The sequence below is a fragment of the Grus americana genome, chromosome 1 (assembly GCF_028858705.1).
Source record: "Grus americana isolate bGruAme1 chromosome 1, bGruAme1.mat, whole genome shotgun sequence".
In the NCBI taxonomy this organism is placed as follows: Eukaryota; Metazoa; Chordata; class Aves; order Gruiformes; family Gruidae; genus Grus; species Grus americana.
The window spans coordinates 27048665-27066616 of NC_072852.1; positions in this window are offsets into that span (position 1 = coordinate 27048665).

Sequence of the window (17952 nt, forward strand, 5' to 3'; positions counted from 1 at the left end):
TCACCAGTGCCAAGTACAGGGGGACAATCACTTCCCTACTCCTGCTGGCCACACTATTTCTGATACAAGCCAGGATGCTGTTGGTCTTCTTGGCCACCTGGGCACACTGTCAACTCATCCTCAGCTGGCTGTCGACAAACACTTCCAGGTCCTTTTCCTCCGGGCAGCTTTCCAGCCACTCTCCCCCAAGCCTGTAGCGTTGCCTGGGGTTGTTGTGACCCAAGTGCAGGACCCGGCACTGAACCTTGTTGAACCTCATACAGTTGGCCTTGGCCCACTGATCCAGCATGTCCAGATCCCTCTGCAGAGCCTTCCTAACTTCGAGGAGACGAACACTCCTGCCCAACCTGGTGTTGTCTGCAAACTTACTGAGGGTGCACTTGATCCCTTCGTCCAGATCATTAATAAAGATATTAAACAGAACTGGGCCCAGTACTGAGCCCTGGGGATCACCACTTGTGACCGGCTGTCAACTGGATTTAACTCCATCCACCTCAACTCTTTGGGCCCAGTCATCCAGCCAGTTGTTTACCTGTCAAAGAGTACATTTGTCCAGGCAGTGAGCAGCTAGTTTCTCCAGGAGAATGGTGTCAAAGGCTTTACTAAAGTCTAGGTAGACGACATCCACAGCCTTTCCCTCATCCACTAAGTAGGTCACCTTGTCATACAAGGAGGTTGAGACATATTTATATTTCTTTTATATTTATATTTTATACGTGACCAAATGTCTTGCGCCGAATAAAAACCTTTGTAGGTTTCTGAAATTATAGTAAATTCATACTTGCCTTTTTTTCCTCCTTGTTTTTCAGAAATGTGAGAGCAAGCCAATGTGTAGCACACTACTTCAAGATTTTCCTGCAATCATGATGGATTTTTCTTTGAAGAGAAAGTCATTAGACTATCAAGACTATGAGATATAATTTAAACAATATAACAACTATTGTGCTTAAATTACTGAAAGTGGTAAATTAGTCAGACTGCCCTAATCAGGGCTTCCAGGATCTGATTCATATAGTAAGTGTCTAAACTACACTGCTGCAACACCTAAGCAGCAATCCTAATTTAGATATTGTAGCTAATATTCTATACAATCTTAGTTCATAAGAGGGTTCAAACACTGAAATTCTTTGTTCCAAGGACTTCTTGTCCTTAGAATCTCCAGTAATGCTAAATTATACTTTTCTACTAGGCCAACTGAAATCAATGCACCATCAAATGCAAAGTCCTTGAATCTTCATACAGATTTTATCTACAAAGACAGTGTGGCTCTTGTGCGGTCTTTGCTCTCATTATTTGTCTCTGGCTGACCATAACATTCTGTTTCTCAAAATAGAAATAAAGGTCTCTGCAGGAAAGCAGAAATTTACAAAATTAGTATAATCCATTTTTTACCTTTTTTTTTTTTTTTTGTGAATAAGGAAAGGGGAGAGGTTACAGAATTTGGCTTTTCTCTTAGGTTTTCACAGTCTCATTACTCTCTCATTAATAAAGATTTATTGTCAAGGACAAGGGACTAGTGAGACAAGGAGAACAAGACAAGAAGGCCCATGTGGCTTCATCTTAATCAGATCTGAGCTCATTCTGTCTGCAAACACCGAAGGGAAGACCTGTCCCATAACTTCAAATTACTGATTATAACATCAAAATTCTGTTTATAACTTCAAGTTACTAAGTATTAAATTCATGTAAATCTAGCCATCTAAAAAATCCATATCTAGTCTAAGGTTAGCATTTAAGAGCCCTGTCTAGGCAATGCAAGAAAAGAGGTCCCTTTAGGGTGATTCATCCCATCTACCTTTGGCACGCTCTCCATGCCATGGTACCATTCCCTCTTCGATGACTACAACAGGAGGTCTAGACAAACAGCAGAGGCTAGATGCATAACCTTTTAGATGGCTACAGTAAAGTGCAATTTATGCAATTACATAAATAGACCTGAAAGCATGAGGATGGTGAGAATTAGAGATCTAATTCCTTTAACCAAAGAGTGAATCAATAAACTGTTAGGTAGGGGGTCAAAACTGGCAAGGCTGCCGCAGCTCTGCACCCTCAGGTCCAACCAGCAGCAAGGCTGAGGGTGTGTTCCCAGCAGGTGTGCACAAACAGGCACACACACACCCCTATACACCACACACCACCAGCCACACAGACACACTCAGCACTCACACAAAAATGAATAATGCCCGCGGCCTCATCCACTCGCCAGCACCCACACATGCACTCACACACCTGCTCCTGCTCCAGCTGCTGCCCCACCATGGACACAGCAGCTTCCGAGCCCTAGTCCCACTCCAGGGGCTGCACGCAGAGCCCCAGACACACATGCACACATGTGCGAGAGCCCCACAGCCGGGAAGAGTTGGCAATGGAGTTTAATGAGAGGACAGGAACAGACTGTCCCGACCAGGTGCAGGGCATGGCCGAGCAAGAGTACTGACCAGCCTGCAAGCAGCCAGCCTTTTTATCTCCTTATCCTGCTGTTTTCCTAAACTTGGTGCTCCTCAAAGCATCAAGATCCATCCCTTTCCCCACCTCTGCTTCTTCCCCTAAACATCCAGTAAGAATCCTTTGCAATCCCAAAATGCTCTTCCCCTGCACCCGGTACTGTGTCCCATACCCCTGGGCAGTGACTCTTCCTGAGGACAAAACGTGCTCCAGAGGGTCACTCCTATTGGCTTATGTTGGTGGTTTTACAATTGGATCATGGAGCTGAGGATCTTCTGGGACAGCCCTGGGAGTGACCTGGACAGTGAGTCCCCTTCTCTGAGTCCATAATTTGGGTTCCTGCCTGCCCTTGGGCTTCTCTGCTCCTCTGGGCTGGTGCAGGTTGGCCTTTGATGGGCTGATGGCTCCTGTGATGGGCCTGGGATCAGCCAGGGCAGGGTATTGACTGTCCCCCCACCCCACCCGCCTTGTCTCTCTGCCTCCTTTCTGGCTGTGAGCAGAGGACCTTTTATCACAAAACCTAACAAGCACTGTATGCCTCCCTCATAGGGATGGAAAAGTATTTTAAATATAAGTTGGACAGCATATAACTTAAATACAGGATCCCTTACAGAACATTCAAGAAATAAATTCATAGGAAAATATATTAATTTGAAAATTGAGAGCTTTACTAAAGAATTGTTCAAAATCATACTGCTTTTTGAATGTAAGGTGGTTTAGACACCCTTTAATTATTTCTAGAAAATCCTTTGAAGTCTAATGGCAAGAAGGCCAAAGAGATATTTCTAATTAAATACCTTGATGGGTGTCTTTTCTTGGTAATCTGAAAAGGTTTTTATTTAAAACAATTATTAGGGGTTTTTTTTTTTTAGTCAATTAGTTAACGTGTGAGAGCATACAGGCTGTCTGGAATTACCTGAATAGATCTTCACAATTAGCCAAACCCAGCATCACTAGGCTCCTCAAGGAGATTCCACTGAACCAAAAAGATGTCTGCAATTTCCAGTACTGAACTCATGGTTCTGATCTCAGATGGCTTACAAAGATGCTACTGTCTGGATGTCAGTGCAACTGTGCTTAATTATGATAAATACATTAAAATCAAGAGTAAAGCTCGTTGCTTTCAGGAAATAAGAAGATATCAGAGAATGGATTTCCCTTCCCCCCCACCTCTTTTTTAGCAGGAAAGACGCTTAACAAGAAAGTGATGGGAGCTGGTTTGGTACAGTTTAGATCAACTCTGATCCAAAAACCACACTCAGTGTTCATATCTGAATGCTGAATTTTTTTTCTCTGGGAAGTCTGCGGTACTGGTCCTGTACACCCAGCAGGGTTTATTGGAAACATCAGTAATGACAATGTGGAGATTCATAAGAGAAAAAAACTGTGGTGAGTGTCCCACAACAGATTTCAAAAAATAAGGCATGAAAATTATGCAAATTTTCAAAGCTGAAATAAGATTTCCATTGCACCATTCTGTCATACACATTGTTTTAAAAAATAAAAATGATTGCAAAGTGCTGTATAGTTAGTCTGCCTATGCCTAGCACAGTTTTGCTGGGTATGCACTGTAGATATCCTATGATTTTCTCAACTCTGGAGTTATCAAAGTAAAGGCCAACTTTTGAATTTATTTGTGCACTTGAACTAGCTCTACTGAGCCACTCAAAACTCTTTTGCTCTGCAATTTTGAGACAGAGCAGGGACAATATCTACAAGTTTAAGGATCACTTTCATTTCCACCAGGTGTTCAGGGACTGAATTCTTGATTTACATTTGCTTTACCAGTGTGAAGAATGTATTTCCCTTTTCTCGGCAAGTATAATAAAACATTTCAACGAGAGATACAAGCCTACCTTCAAGTGCATTCTCCTCATGTTCTTCTCCCACAGTGCACATACACTTGAGTTGATCTACCAACTGGACAATACTGATGAGAAGCAAATAGAATTGCTGTTAAATATACATACAGCTCCAATTTCTCCCTTGTAACTCTGTTGTGGAGAGCAAGAGTGGCATCTGAAGCAATGGGTTACCAACTCAGATAGACATTGAGAAGCCGATGTTGATGACAGAAAATATCTGTGAAGGAAGAAACCACCTCAAAATCAGTATCTTCTACAAAACTAATCTGCAAGGAACAGTTCTAGCAGATTAAAGGAAAAAAACTCTCAAGTACTAGAATTGTAAAATATTTTTCTTATTTTTAATTTATTACTATGGGGATAGAATAGCCTACTTGAAGTGCCTTTTTGTTTTTTTCTTTTTTTTTTTTCCCCTTTGGGAACAATGGCATAATCATCTCCAGTGATTTGTTGTCATCTATGCTAGATATGGAAGGACACACTTTATCATCAATAAATAATCTGTATGTAGAATAAACAGATTAAAAAAAAAAAAAAAACAAACCCAACCAAACAAAAAAAACCTCACCAAAGTATAGCAAAGTGCATCTATATGATGTAAAGATAATTTCTTTCTCTATTTTTTAAGAATTCAAAAATTCCATATTTCTATAAAACTTCTGTATTAAATAGCAAATTTATTGAATAAGTGGAAATGAAAACTCAGAAAAAGGGAATTAAAGCATCTTAATCCCTGTATAGAAGGGCTTTTGATATAAATTTATATGACAATTCATGGAGTCTATGCATCTAGAAATTATTCCTTCCATTTTGTTTAGAAATTGACTTTATAAATATGAGACAGACTTCAAAAATGTTTTGAATATAGGATTTAATCACATTCTGTATTAACTTTTGTCTCTATAAAGGGATAATTCCAGAGGAGGTGACAAGAAATACCTCTAATTCTGTGGAAATGCTGTACAATGAGGGTTAGTAATCTTTGATGATTATCTATTCAAATGGAGCAGCCTTGAACGATAAGATACCTGTTCCTTTTCCAAAGCAAGCCAGGTCTTCAAAGTTTTATTCTAGGGGGATGTAACTAAGCAACAGTTCACCAGATGGGAGACTTTGATCACTGGAGAAGATTGCTAAGGGAGTTATCAGACAAAGAGGAACTCAGTGGAAGGGATTCACAGAGATAAAGGAATCTGCAGTAGAAAAAGGAACAGCGGAACACGCTTTCATGGTAGAAAAGTCCTTTCTAAAGCAACAAGAGTGATGTGAATAATGGACTTTCAGGTGGGTTGTTCAACTTAAAACTGAGGAAAAGAAAAATCTTTTTCCAGTTGACCTGAAAAATGACACTTCATTTTTTTCAGCAAAAAATAAGGCAACAAACACCCCAGAATCCACCTTTATTTTGAATCTCCCAAGACTCCCATATATCTTCACGTTAAACACAAAACTTACTATGTATGTGATTTCTTAACACCTTTTTTACACTTTTACACCTTAGGATTATTTTTAAATGAATAGTTCACATATCTTTCTGACTGTTTTTCATGGATTAAACCGTTTCTGGATTCACGTAGGTGAATAGTTTCTATCTCTTTCAGCTGTGTATTTTCAGCAAATTTGCTGTTTGCTGAACTAATTTCACCCAACTTTAAATACATATTCCTGTTAACTCTTTCATTTTTACTCTACCTTAATTCTTCACTTGTTATTAATTTAGCATGTTTAAATCTATTTCTTTCTCCTGAAATTTCTGTAATAGCTGGGATTTTTTTTCATTGTCACATAAGTACATTACATCTTTCCAAGTTAACAGTTAACAAGTAAACACAATTCATGCTTTTGTGAAAAAACACTCTGATGTTTTATTTAAGGTGAGTAAATTCCTAACAAAATGCAAAACTAATCTGAATTCAATTTAGTACAACTTCTACCGGGCAACAAATACCATCAACGACAAACCTAAAATTTGCAGGCAATTATGCCCATACATCAAAAAAAAACAGATTCCAAATCAGTTACTGTTTTGGCCGACTTGAATTCATTGTAATATAGAAACACACAGCCCAGCTGCACTGACTGGACAGAAGCTTTTAAAGTTCCTGGGAAGGCTGGCAGCGTCACAGAGAGTCAGCGTCTCCCAAGCGATGGAGAGTCAGGCAGCAGAAGCTGCAGATCAAAGAGCTAAGCCAGGGCAAAGCAACTCTTACCTTTTTCTCCCATTCGCATCTCAGTTCCAGTTGGATCTGGGAGTCCAGTTCACAGCTGCGCTTGCCTGGAGAGACACAACAACGTGCGCTGGAGAGCCTCTTGCTACAGTGCTGCAATCAAAATGAAAAGGCAATTAAGCAGTTTCCCTTTTTCCCTCTATCTGCTTCTATTAAATCATCTCCACCAGATTTGACTGAGACAGCAGACTCATAAAAAAAAAGAAAAACAAATATTTTGCCTCTGGAATAGGAAATTTTGCAGCAACTGGTGGATATTTTCAACACAATTTCACATGGAGACTAAAATCATCCACCCTCAAGGGCCAGACATCTACCTTCATTATCAAATTTTACATTCTGAATGAGTTATTTTATTTGAAAATTTCCATTAAAAAACCCAAACCTGTATTAAAAAAAATGCATTTACAAGGGCAAACCTGACTTTTGAGAAAATGCAATCTTCTACAGCCTTAGAGAAAGCAGAAAGAATCTGCCCAAGGTAAAGGTAAAATTATTAACAGAAGTTTTTCACCTACAGTAAAAAAATACGTTTTGCATTAGCAATCTAAAGCAATATAATTCAGTTGAAACTAATTTTACTTATTAACATAAATAATTTTACAGGACAACAGCTCTCTGTGTGGAGAACTGGTGTAAGTATTTTATATTATATAATGATTACACTTCCTCTCTGAGAAACACAAACTCAGAAATCATCCTGACATTTTTTAAGTCTATGACAATTAATTTCAATTTTAATACTTTTTTTCTGATTTTTCTCCTGAGCTTACTGTAGAATTATAGCACTCTCAGATTAGATGTTCAAAAGTTTTGCAGTATTTGTTTCCTCAGAAGCAGGTGCTGGACAGAGTCACAAGGTCACAAGTAGTGTCAGTATCAGAATAAGATCACAACTTTTAAAAAGTGCAATCTTACAGGCAGACAAACCCTAACATTTCCAAAAATCAAAATGAATATTGTTGTCATGCTGTTTGGTCTTTATTTTAAACAGCTGGAAAACAAATTAAAAGATCACAGCATTCCTCAACCATCTGGTTTACAAACGTGAGCTTCAGAGCACCAGGTTGATCACAGACTAGTGACAAAGTCTTGTGAAAGCTCCTTGCAGTGACCCTGGGACAACCAAATGTTGCATGGTCTCCTTTCTACCTCTGATCTGACTTTCACTTTGAAGAGTGATGCAGCAACAGCTCAGCATATTTTCAAATCATTCACTCAGTCTTGCTGAACAGTATTACACTTTGCATTTCCATAATCTGATCTCAGAACCAGATGGTGATCCCAGTGCAGTTTTTTTATGACTATCACTGATTTACAAAAATAGAAACACGCAATACGAAGATGAAATCTTTCCATTTGACTGTTCCTTATTTTATTTCCCACAGCATATTCCCCGAGCCTTTCAGTTATAAAGACTCTTGTATCTCCTAGTTCTCTGTTACATCTCTGCTTTTTCTCATTTATTTTGTAGTTATTTCTCTCCTTATCTCTACAGCTTCTCAAGACTGCAGTATCTCATTAAAACAAAATTGAAACTGTTAACCTCCCTATTCTAAGTAGTTTCTCAAGGTCTTTGAAGGACACAACAATGCAATCACATACGTGTCAACTTTTAGAAACCTAAATTGACTTTTAAGAATGTTGAATATTTAAAGCAGAATTAGGCAATGCAATTCTTGTTTTGGCTCCATCATGCTCTAAACAGTCCCAGAACACAGAGTGTGTTCTAGACTTAGGGACGGAGCTAGAAGAGAAACCTTGAAGTGAACACAAGAAAACAAGACTGGGTTTACTTTTCCCAATAAATCAAGGTTAATTTGAAAATTGTGTTTTCAGGCTACTTATAAAATATAATGTCATTTATGTCCCATATTCCCTTGGAAACGACAATGCTAAGTTGCACCTTTTGGTGGACTGATAGCAAAACTGAGCCTCTGGAAGAGACTAAGTCACTCTCCACCATACTGTATAAGGCCCATTCTCAGGCTGTCCTTCTGAAAGGGTGGACATACTCCTCTGTGACGGTTTGCTGATCAAATTATAGAGATACTGGTGACCTGGTCAGAAATCAGGCTGTTTCTCAGTATAATCTTTCAAGACTCTTTATTCCAGGACTTCACATGATGGTGTTTTTGTCAACACTTCTTGATGAATTCTGTGAAGCTCTGCAAAGTCTACTCTGAGGTTTGGTTCCTATGTCTCCAGGCAGAATTCATTACAGGGCAAAAAGCATTAAACAGTCACTATGGGAGAGAAAGTGCATCAGGCAGAAAGCAAATAGGACAAAGAAAAGATTGAAAAATTCTCTCCCTAACAAAACAGTGAAACAAATATTAGGAAAGAAGATCTATGAGCATTTAAAGGTTAACAACAAAGTCAAGAATAATAGCCAGTGCAAACATTTGAAGTATAAAAATGGAAAGTAAATTTGAATGACTGTGAATAAGATTACATTATCATTTAACAAAGGGAACTAAATGAGCTGAGTATAACTTGAGTTTGGTAGAGCTTTTAACACAATGTGTCACAAAATTAGACTTATAGTATTAAACAAAATGATGCTGAAGGAGCATATTGTAATATGAATGGTGGTTCAAAGATGGTTAATGTAAGGTAATTTTAAATGGGACAATATTGTTTTAGGTGAGCTGTCTCGTACCTCTGAAATTTGTATTAGGTCCATTCTGATTTAACATTTCTATTCATATTCTGAAAGAAGAGGATAGATAGCATATTAATCATTCTTACAGATCATAATTAACTAAGAGAAGTTGCAAGTACAGTGAAGGGGGAAATGCATAAAGGAATATAACACACTTAAGAGTATTAGTGAAATGCACAGAAAATGTAATTCCTCTAGGGACAAACTTTCCCTGGGAATAATATTGATAATATACCTAAAATAAAACTTCCCTTCCTACAGCAATCAAAAAAAAAAAAAAAGGTTTGGGAGGCTAATGCTGTAACACATACGATGTTCAGGTTTCTTGGCTAACACTTGCTCCCTGAGAACCCAGTTCATACTTCAGCTGCCTAAAGGGACCTTGAGCTTCTCACATCCTTCTGCCAGCATCTTCTCTCCTAAAACTGAGCTAGTTAGTGATAGACATTATTCCCCAAGCAAAGTTTGTTACACCTTTCCAGCTACTTTTATATGCAACACTCTTCCAGGCACTCAAACACATGCCCTTAGTGAACTGACAAGCCATATCTAATTGACCTCTGGCATGGCTTGCACTGTTGCTTTGCCCTGTGTTTTCCCTTGAAACACAATAACTACTGCTGGCAGAAGTTAAGATCATTTGTTTTGACAATATAAAATTAGGGGTCTGGCTGTCTTCACCTGTTGAATAACTTAGACCTTAAATAAACTATCCTCCAGTGATGAGCTTACTGTGAGGAAAACCACTGCCTGGAAAGACTATGTTCAAATAAGTCAGCTTTTTAATACATTGAATCATACATTTCATATAAAACTTACAGCCTCCCATTCCCATGTTACACAACCACACAAAAAGGATTAATGCCTTCGGTTCGTTATTGATTCTTGTCTCAAAAGTGACCCCTCATCCAGTCTCTGACTGTCACCATGAAACTAATCTTCACTGCAAGACATTTAAACTCACAACCACTGAATTATACCCTCCTGACAGATATTGCTATCAGGTAGGCCAGAGCGAACTCAAATAAATCTGATGTGTAAGCTCCTCTACTCTCACATTTTTCAGGTCCCAAATGGAAGTAATGTGTCTTCCATCACATTTTTCTGAATCACTATCTTGATATTTGTAAACAAATTTTTACCTTGGAAAGCTCCCTACCTGGCTGGGAGACAGTCTGGAAATATACTTTTGCTGTTGTGGTTTAAAATCCTCCATGCCCTCCTGAACTTCCACTCTGACTAATATAGTCCACATTTTGCCTAAAAGCAGACATTTTAAAAATCAAATCAATACATTGATTGCCTAGATCTGGCCTGTACTCCATTAAAATTTGACAAATATTTCAAAGTAGGCAGTTGCAATCAGCAAAGTGCACTGAAATTTATATTCAATTTACAAATCATAAGTTATACTGAAAAATAAAATCTGTATTCTTGGGAAAGGGGATACTCCAGCTTCCTTTTGGCAGATGTAACAAGTGTTGCGTGGTGCATTTCAGTATATTTAAAGGAAGGATCTTTTTATATGCAAACATTACTGATGAAGTTTCCTCCTCTGCTGGAGCATACCAATACTTAGTTTATGTTAGCAGGTGCAATACATTTGTTTGTGTTGTTTGAAAAAAATATCAAATACCTTCCTTTAAAGCATCTGTGGGTGATCTAATTTTTGTACATACTGTTTTCCTGCCTCAGGAACAGGGCCTCCACAATTAACAACCTCAGTTTCTTAGTCCTTATTTTTAGATATTTAGCCCTTATACTCATTGGACATCTTTGTAAACATGTGCTTTAAATTTGTCTATTTCATCACTTTAATTGAGCACAAATGCAATTATTTGAGTCTTCTTACTGCCAAATCTTTTTTTCCCTTTCTTGTCTGTTATGCCACTGCAGTGCATGCGAGAGCAATGCACTTGAATATCTTACCTTGTTGTCTTCCATTCCAGCTACACAATTTTCATTTTATGGACATTGTCTTTGTGAGTTTCTCTTTAAACAAGCAATTATGGTTGAGTCCACTCCTCATATTTTTCTGGTCATGCTCATCTACTTTTTCCTCCTTGACTAAATGTTAATTTCTGTAAACTGTGGTGGCATTTTTATCACCAAAATGAATTCTATTTTTCCATGACACAAAGTAAGCACAGCTCAGATGGCAGTTTAAGGAGATCTCTCAAAGTATAAATGTTTATAAATGTGTCCCCTGTTTGTCTAGGAGATGTTGCTCATCAATAAATCATAAAAATTATTTGGCATCAACCATATCTAATAAAATTTTCCCCCTTGTAGTTAGTAACATGCATTTTCATATATTCATGTACATTGTCTTAGTTAAAATGTAAGTAAGTGAATGGTTCCTTTTGTCTTTTTTCTTTCTTTTTTTCCTAAAGTGACCAAAACCAAGAACCTTGCACTATAACTCTTGTAGTCATAGCTCAGTTATGATTCTCTTTTAATTTTTCCCTTAGGATAAGTGAAGGTTGCTTAAATGCACGGATGATGGGATGAATTCTATTCTGCTACATTATTAGCATAAGTTTCTCTTGAAAGGCACCATCAGGCTTTTCCTCAACTCATGACTCCTTTTTCTGAATTCACCTTCATGATTTATATGCCTACTTTGCTTTTTCTTTTTTTCGGTGTTAGCTCATTTTCCTCAATCCCGAAATTTCTCTATTTGCCATTTTACTATATTTTCATGTTTTCCAGTGTTAGTGCTTGCTGCATTATCTATGTACCAGTTTTCATATTAAAATAGCCTGGGAGGAATACAGAGATATTGTCTGAGCAGCCAGGGATCAGGTTAGGAAAGCCAAAGCCCTGATAGAATTAAATCTGGCCAGGGATGTCAAGGACAACAAGAAAAGCTTCTATAGGTACATCAGTGATAAAAGGAAGACTAGGGAAAATGTGGACCCTCTCTGGAAGGAAATGGGAGACCAGGTTACCCAGGATATGGAGAAGGCTGAGACACTCAATGACTTTTTTGCCTCCATCTTCACCAGCAAGTGCTCAAGCCACACCACCCAAGCCTCAGAAGGCAAAGGCAGGGACAGGGAGAATGAAGAACTGCCCACTACAGGAGAAGATCAGGTTTGAGACCATCTAAGGAACCTGAAGGTGCACAAGTCCATGGGACCTGATGAGATGCATCTGTGGGTCCTGAGGGAACTGATGGATGAAGTTGCTAAGCCATTACTCATCATATCTGAGAAGTCCTGGCAGTCCAGTGAAGTTCCCACTGACTGGAAAAGGGGAAACAAACCCCTCATTTTTAAAAAGGGAAAAAAAGAAGACCTGGGGGACTACAGGCTGTTCAGTCTCATCTCTGTGCGTCTGGTGGTGCAGCCCCCAGGGCCACTCTGAGATCTCAGGAGAAGCCCCATTGTGCTTCTGTCTTGGATACAAGTGCAGTGACTTTGGTGTCAGGCACTCTGGCCACACCTGGGCCAGCTGCTGCCTGAATTGTCTAACAGAATGACTCAGCATGAACTGCAGCCAAAGTGGAGAACACTGACCAAAGTGAATCATCTCAAGGTCCTAAAAATAGCGATCCAAAAGTGAGACCCTTTGAGTTCTCTGGGACTGCAGCGGGCTGCGTGAGCCAGCACCTCCCCTTGATCTGGACGCCTCTCAGGGTAGATTTTGCAAGGATTCAAAGATTGTCTGTCGACGATTTTGCGAGAACTCAAAGGCCTGATTTGACAAGGTTAACCAACCATTCATTGATGAATGCCATAAAAGCAAGTAATTTAAGAAACTCACAAAAAGGGAAATTTTAGTCAAAGGTTATCTGCTGTGTGTGTGTGTCTGTAATTTGGTTCAGAACTATTTGCCTGGCTGTCTGTGTGTAGTTTGATCCAGGTTTGTCTGCCTGTCAGTCTATACGATTTGATTTAACCCCCATCTGTGCGTACAACCCTGCTGTAAGTTTCAGGTGACCCTAGCCATTCTCGAATCTTTAACTAAGGCGCAATATTGATTGTAACAGATTTCACTGAATCGCTCTGTTAAATTGGCTGCTGATTTACTACTGTTTACAATTATACAACCTAATATTGTGATCTATCTCAAATATTAATAAATCCTAAATTGCTGCTAAACCAAAGCCCTGTGACAAAATCTCATTTGCAACAGTGCCCAGCAAGATCATGGAGCAGATCCTACTGCAAACTGTGCTAAGGCACACGGAAAATAAGGAGGTGATTGGTGACAGGAAACATGGCTTCATTAAGGGAAAATCATGTGTGACAAATTTGGTGGCCTTCTACAACAGGATTACAAGGTTGGGTGATAAGGGAAGAGCAACTGACATCATGTACCTGGACTTGTGCAAAGCATTTGACACTGTTCCACATGAGAGACATGGATTTGACAGATGGACCACTCAGTGGATAAGGAACTGGCTGGATGGTCACACTCAGAGAGTTTTTATCAATGACTCAATGTCCAAGTGGAGATCAGTGACGAGTGGCATTCCTCAGGGGTACATTTTGGAACCGGTATTGTTTTACATCTTTGTTGGCAACATGGACAGTGTGATCAAGTGCACCCTCAGCAGGTTTGCTGACACCACCAAGCTGTGTGGTATGGTTGACATGCTGGAGGGAAGGGATGCCATCCAGAGGAAACTTGACAGGCTTGAGAGGTGGGCCTGTGTGAACTGCATGAAGTTCAACAAAGCCAAGTGCAAGGTCCTGCTCATGGGTCAGGGCAATCCCAAGCACAACTACAGGCTGGGCAGAGAATGGATTGAGAGCGGCCCTGAGGGGAAGGACTTGGGGGTGTTGGTGGATGAGAAGCTCAATGTGACCCAGTAATGTGTGCTTTGCAGAAAGCCAACCATATCCTGGGCTGCATCAAAAGAAGCATGACCAGCAGGTTGAGGAAGGTGATCCTGCCCCTCTACTCCGCTCTCATGCAACCCCACCTGGAGTACTGCATCCAGCTCTGGGGTCCTCAACATAAGGAGGAGATTGAGCTGTTGGAGCGAGTCCAGAGGAGGGCCACAAAGGTGATCAGAGGGCTGGAGCACCTCTCCTATGAGGACAGGCTGAGAGAGTTGGGCTTGTTCAGCCTGGAGAAGAGAAGGCTCTGGGGAGACCTTACAGCAGCCTTCCAGTACCCTAAGGGGGCCTACAGCTGGAGAGGGACTGTTCACAAGGGCATGTAGTGATAGGACAAGAGGTAATGGGTTTGAACTAAAAGAGAGTGGATTTAGATTAGATGTTAGAAAGAAATTCTTCCCTGTGAGGGTGGTGAGGCACTGGAACAGGTTGCCCAGAGAGGTTGTGGAAGCCCCATCCCTGGAAGTGTTCAAGGCCAGGTTGGATGAGGCTTTGAGCAACCTGGTCTAGTGGAGGGTGTCCCTGCCCATGGCAGGGGGGTTGGAACTAGGTGATCTTTGAGGTCCCTTCCAGCCCAATACATTCTATGGTTTTATGATTCTCTGAATATCCAATTTGCCCTAAGGTGTACAGTCCATTCATCTTCTGCCACAAAGATTATATGAAGGGATTCACCAAAGCTATCAACATCTTTTTGTCTATGCTATGCATACTCTTTGATGCTTGCATTTCTGACCAGCTTATGTAGGATGAGGTCATCACACCTTTTCCCAGGATTCAGGTTGTGCTCTGCCTCAAAATAGATGATGGCTTTGTGTTATGCTTGTTAGAATTTGCTGAGCAACAGTAATCAGGAAAGGCTGGTTCAAATTTTCTCACCTAATGTTAATTTTGAGTCGAAGGTTTTGTTCCAAATCTGGTTTCACATTTATGAAAACCCTTCTGTGACAAACTTCTAAAATGTTGGGTTTGTTTGTTGGGGGTTTTTTTATCTCTAGTTAAAAATATATAAGCCAGAAGTTTCATTTTTACCTAGAGTGCATTGTTGTTACCATTTCAATGACAAAGTTTCCATTTAAGTGAAACATAGCAATGTGTGCAAGAAAACAAATTAATTTTAAAGAGCAGTTGTTGTAAATGCTATTTTGAAAAATAAATCCACCTTCAAATTATCTTCCACTTCACTAACATGAAGAGCTGCTTGAAATTCTTCTGCTTATCTTCCTTATTTTCCAAAATTTTATCTTTGATGAAGCCAGGGCCGATGAAACAGTTTCTTCATTCAGGTTTATTTATACATACTCATGGTAGCCTGTAGTGCTCAGGAATCATTCCAGGCCAAAGTTTCGTTGAAATAAATTCTTCACTGTAGACAGTATAAATTAGAACAGCATAGGAATACTCGGGTTTCTGCAGTCTCTCTTCAAATTGCAGTGGGAACCACTGTTTTGATTTGCTGATGTATTGAATCTGCAAAATGCTACGGAATAAGGTAGGAAAATCAGAGTAGAGGGAGTCATTCTGTCAAGTGATTGATGTTTCTTTTACTATAAGTCACAGGAAAGCAGTTTCCGAAATCATCTGTAGAGCTACTTTTAAAACTAAAAAGCTCCTATCATGGTCAGCATTATCCTTTCACCCAACCACGGATTTTATCAGCATGCCCTTGTCTCATATAGAACTTTGCTAAGAAAATAGCTGTCCTGGTTCTGGCAAGGATAGAGTTAATTTCACAAAGAGCCAGGACAGGTGAGCCAAGCTGGCCGGGGGCTATTCCATACCATGTGACATCATGCTCACCATAAAAGGGGGCTAGTGGGGCAGGGGTGGGTGCGGTGTGGCTCCGGGACAGGCTGAGCGTCCAGTCGGTCGGTCCTCGGATCCGTAAATTGTTCTTTGTTATCACCCATTGTGAATATCTGTTATCAGTACTGTTGTTGATTGTTCCCCTCTCCCTTGCTGTCCCAGTAAACTGCCCTTATCCCAACCCTGGAGGCTTTGCCGTTGTTTTTCCATTCTCCTCCCCAGCCTGCCGGGGGAGGGGTGAGTGAGTGGTGCGTGGCACCCAGCTACCGGCTGGGGCTAAACCAAGTCAGTCTTTTTTGGCGCCCAACGTGGGGCACGAAGGGTTGTGATAACGACAAGTTTGAAAAAACAAAGTTGTTATAAGCATCTATAATGTTATTGAAACAGTTGCTGGTCATAATGATGTTCTGTTTGGTCACATGGCTCTGGTTTGTAAACCCAAGTTTACTCTATGTAATCCCTGCGGCGCTGTTTATCATCTCTGGGAGAGGGGTTTATGTTCTCATGTTGTTGTATTGTGTGATAATGACTTATGATAAGATATCATCGACGGTCATGAGTCTGAGCTGGTACTTGTATGTAGCATTTCTGTCAGGCCCGTACCTCGGTCAGTATCTTTCAGAACTGATTAATAATTGCACCCAATCTATGGGAAAGACAGGGGGGGATACCTTCTCTCACTCTTTCACCTCCCCTTTTCCCTCTTGGTTGGTTACAACAATTTTTGAGAATTTTGAATACCCTTGGAATGTTCAGGCCAGTATATTCCTATTGCTATGTCTCCTGCATGCTTTCCAACTCCTGTTCAGGGTTAGCAAAAATTGTTTCAAGAATACCACCCAAGGATCTTCCCCAAGGCTGAATGGTCAGGGCTGGCATGGCATGTGGGAGACTATGGGCGGGTATCTAGAGACCTTCTCACCCCCAATGGTTTGGAGCTTCACTCCCGAACAACTGCAAGACCCTGATAAAATGGTAGAATATTTGAAAGGAAAATGCTGTGGGGATTCTAAGGAGACACAACTTACTGCACTGTGCTGGGCCCTGGCCACAATCTATCAAACACTGCTTGAGAGTAGACAGCACCACCCAGAGGGAGAGAGCAGACCCACAGGCCCCGCAGCTACCCAAGCCCCCACAACAGGCCCCGCAGCTGCCCAAACCCCTGCAACAGGCCCCGCAGCTGCCCAAACCCCTGCAACAGGCACCGCAGCTACCCAAACCCCCGCAACAGGCACTGTAGCCGAGCCAAAAGATCAACCCATACCAGTATCAGTCGCCCCTATACACAAAAAGAAATACACAAGGAAATCGGTTCGCTTAGTGAAAGATGATGATGAACCGGGACCATCACGAGAACAAGAAGAGCCAGAACCAGAAGTGATCACCCGATCCCTGTCCCTGAGCTGCGAGATATGCGGAAAGATTTCAGCCGCCTTCCAGGGGAGCACATTATTACCTGGCTGCTCTGCTGCTGGGATAACGGGGCCAGTAGCCTGGAACTGGAGGGCAGGGAGGCCAAGCAGCTAGGTTCCTTGTCTAGGGAGGGGGGAATTGACAAGGCAATTGGGAAGAAGGCACAGGCCCTCAGCCTCTGGAGGCGACTCCTGTCAAGTGTGAGGGAAAGGTATCCTTTCAGTGAAGATGTTGTATGTCAGCCAGGCAAGTGGACCACTATGGAGAGAGGTATCCAATATCTGAGGGAATTAGCTGTGCGGGACATGGTTTATTATGATCCGGACAATGCACAGTTGCCCACAGACCCCGATGAAGTCCAGTGTACCCGACCCATGTGGCGAAAATTTGTACGAAGTGCACCATCATTGTACGCCAACTCACTGGCAGTCATCGACTGGAAAAGTGAAGAGGCACCCACAGTGGACGAAGTGGCTGGCCGACTCCGGCAATATGAAGAGAGCCTTTCTTCCTCCCTCGTCTCGGCTGTGGAGAAACTGTCCCAGGACGTCCGGCAACTCAAAGAGGATATATCTTACTCCCCACCTGTACAGACCCGTATTGCAGCTGTTAGGAGTAAGCGTTTTTCTGCTCCAGAGAGGGGATATAGAGCATACACACCACGAGATATCCTGTGG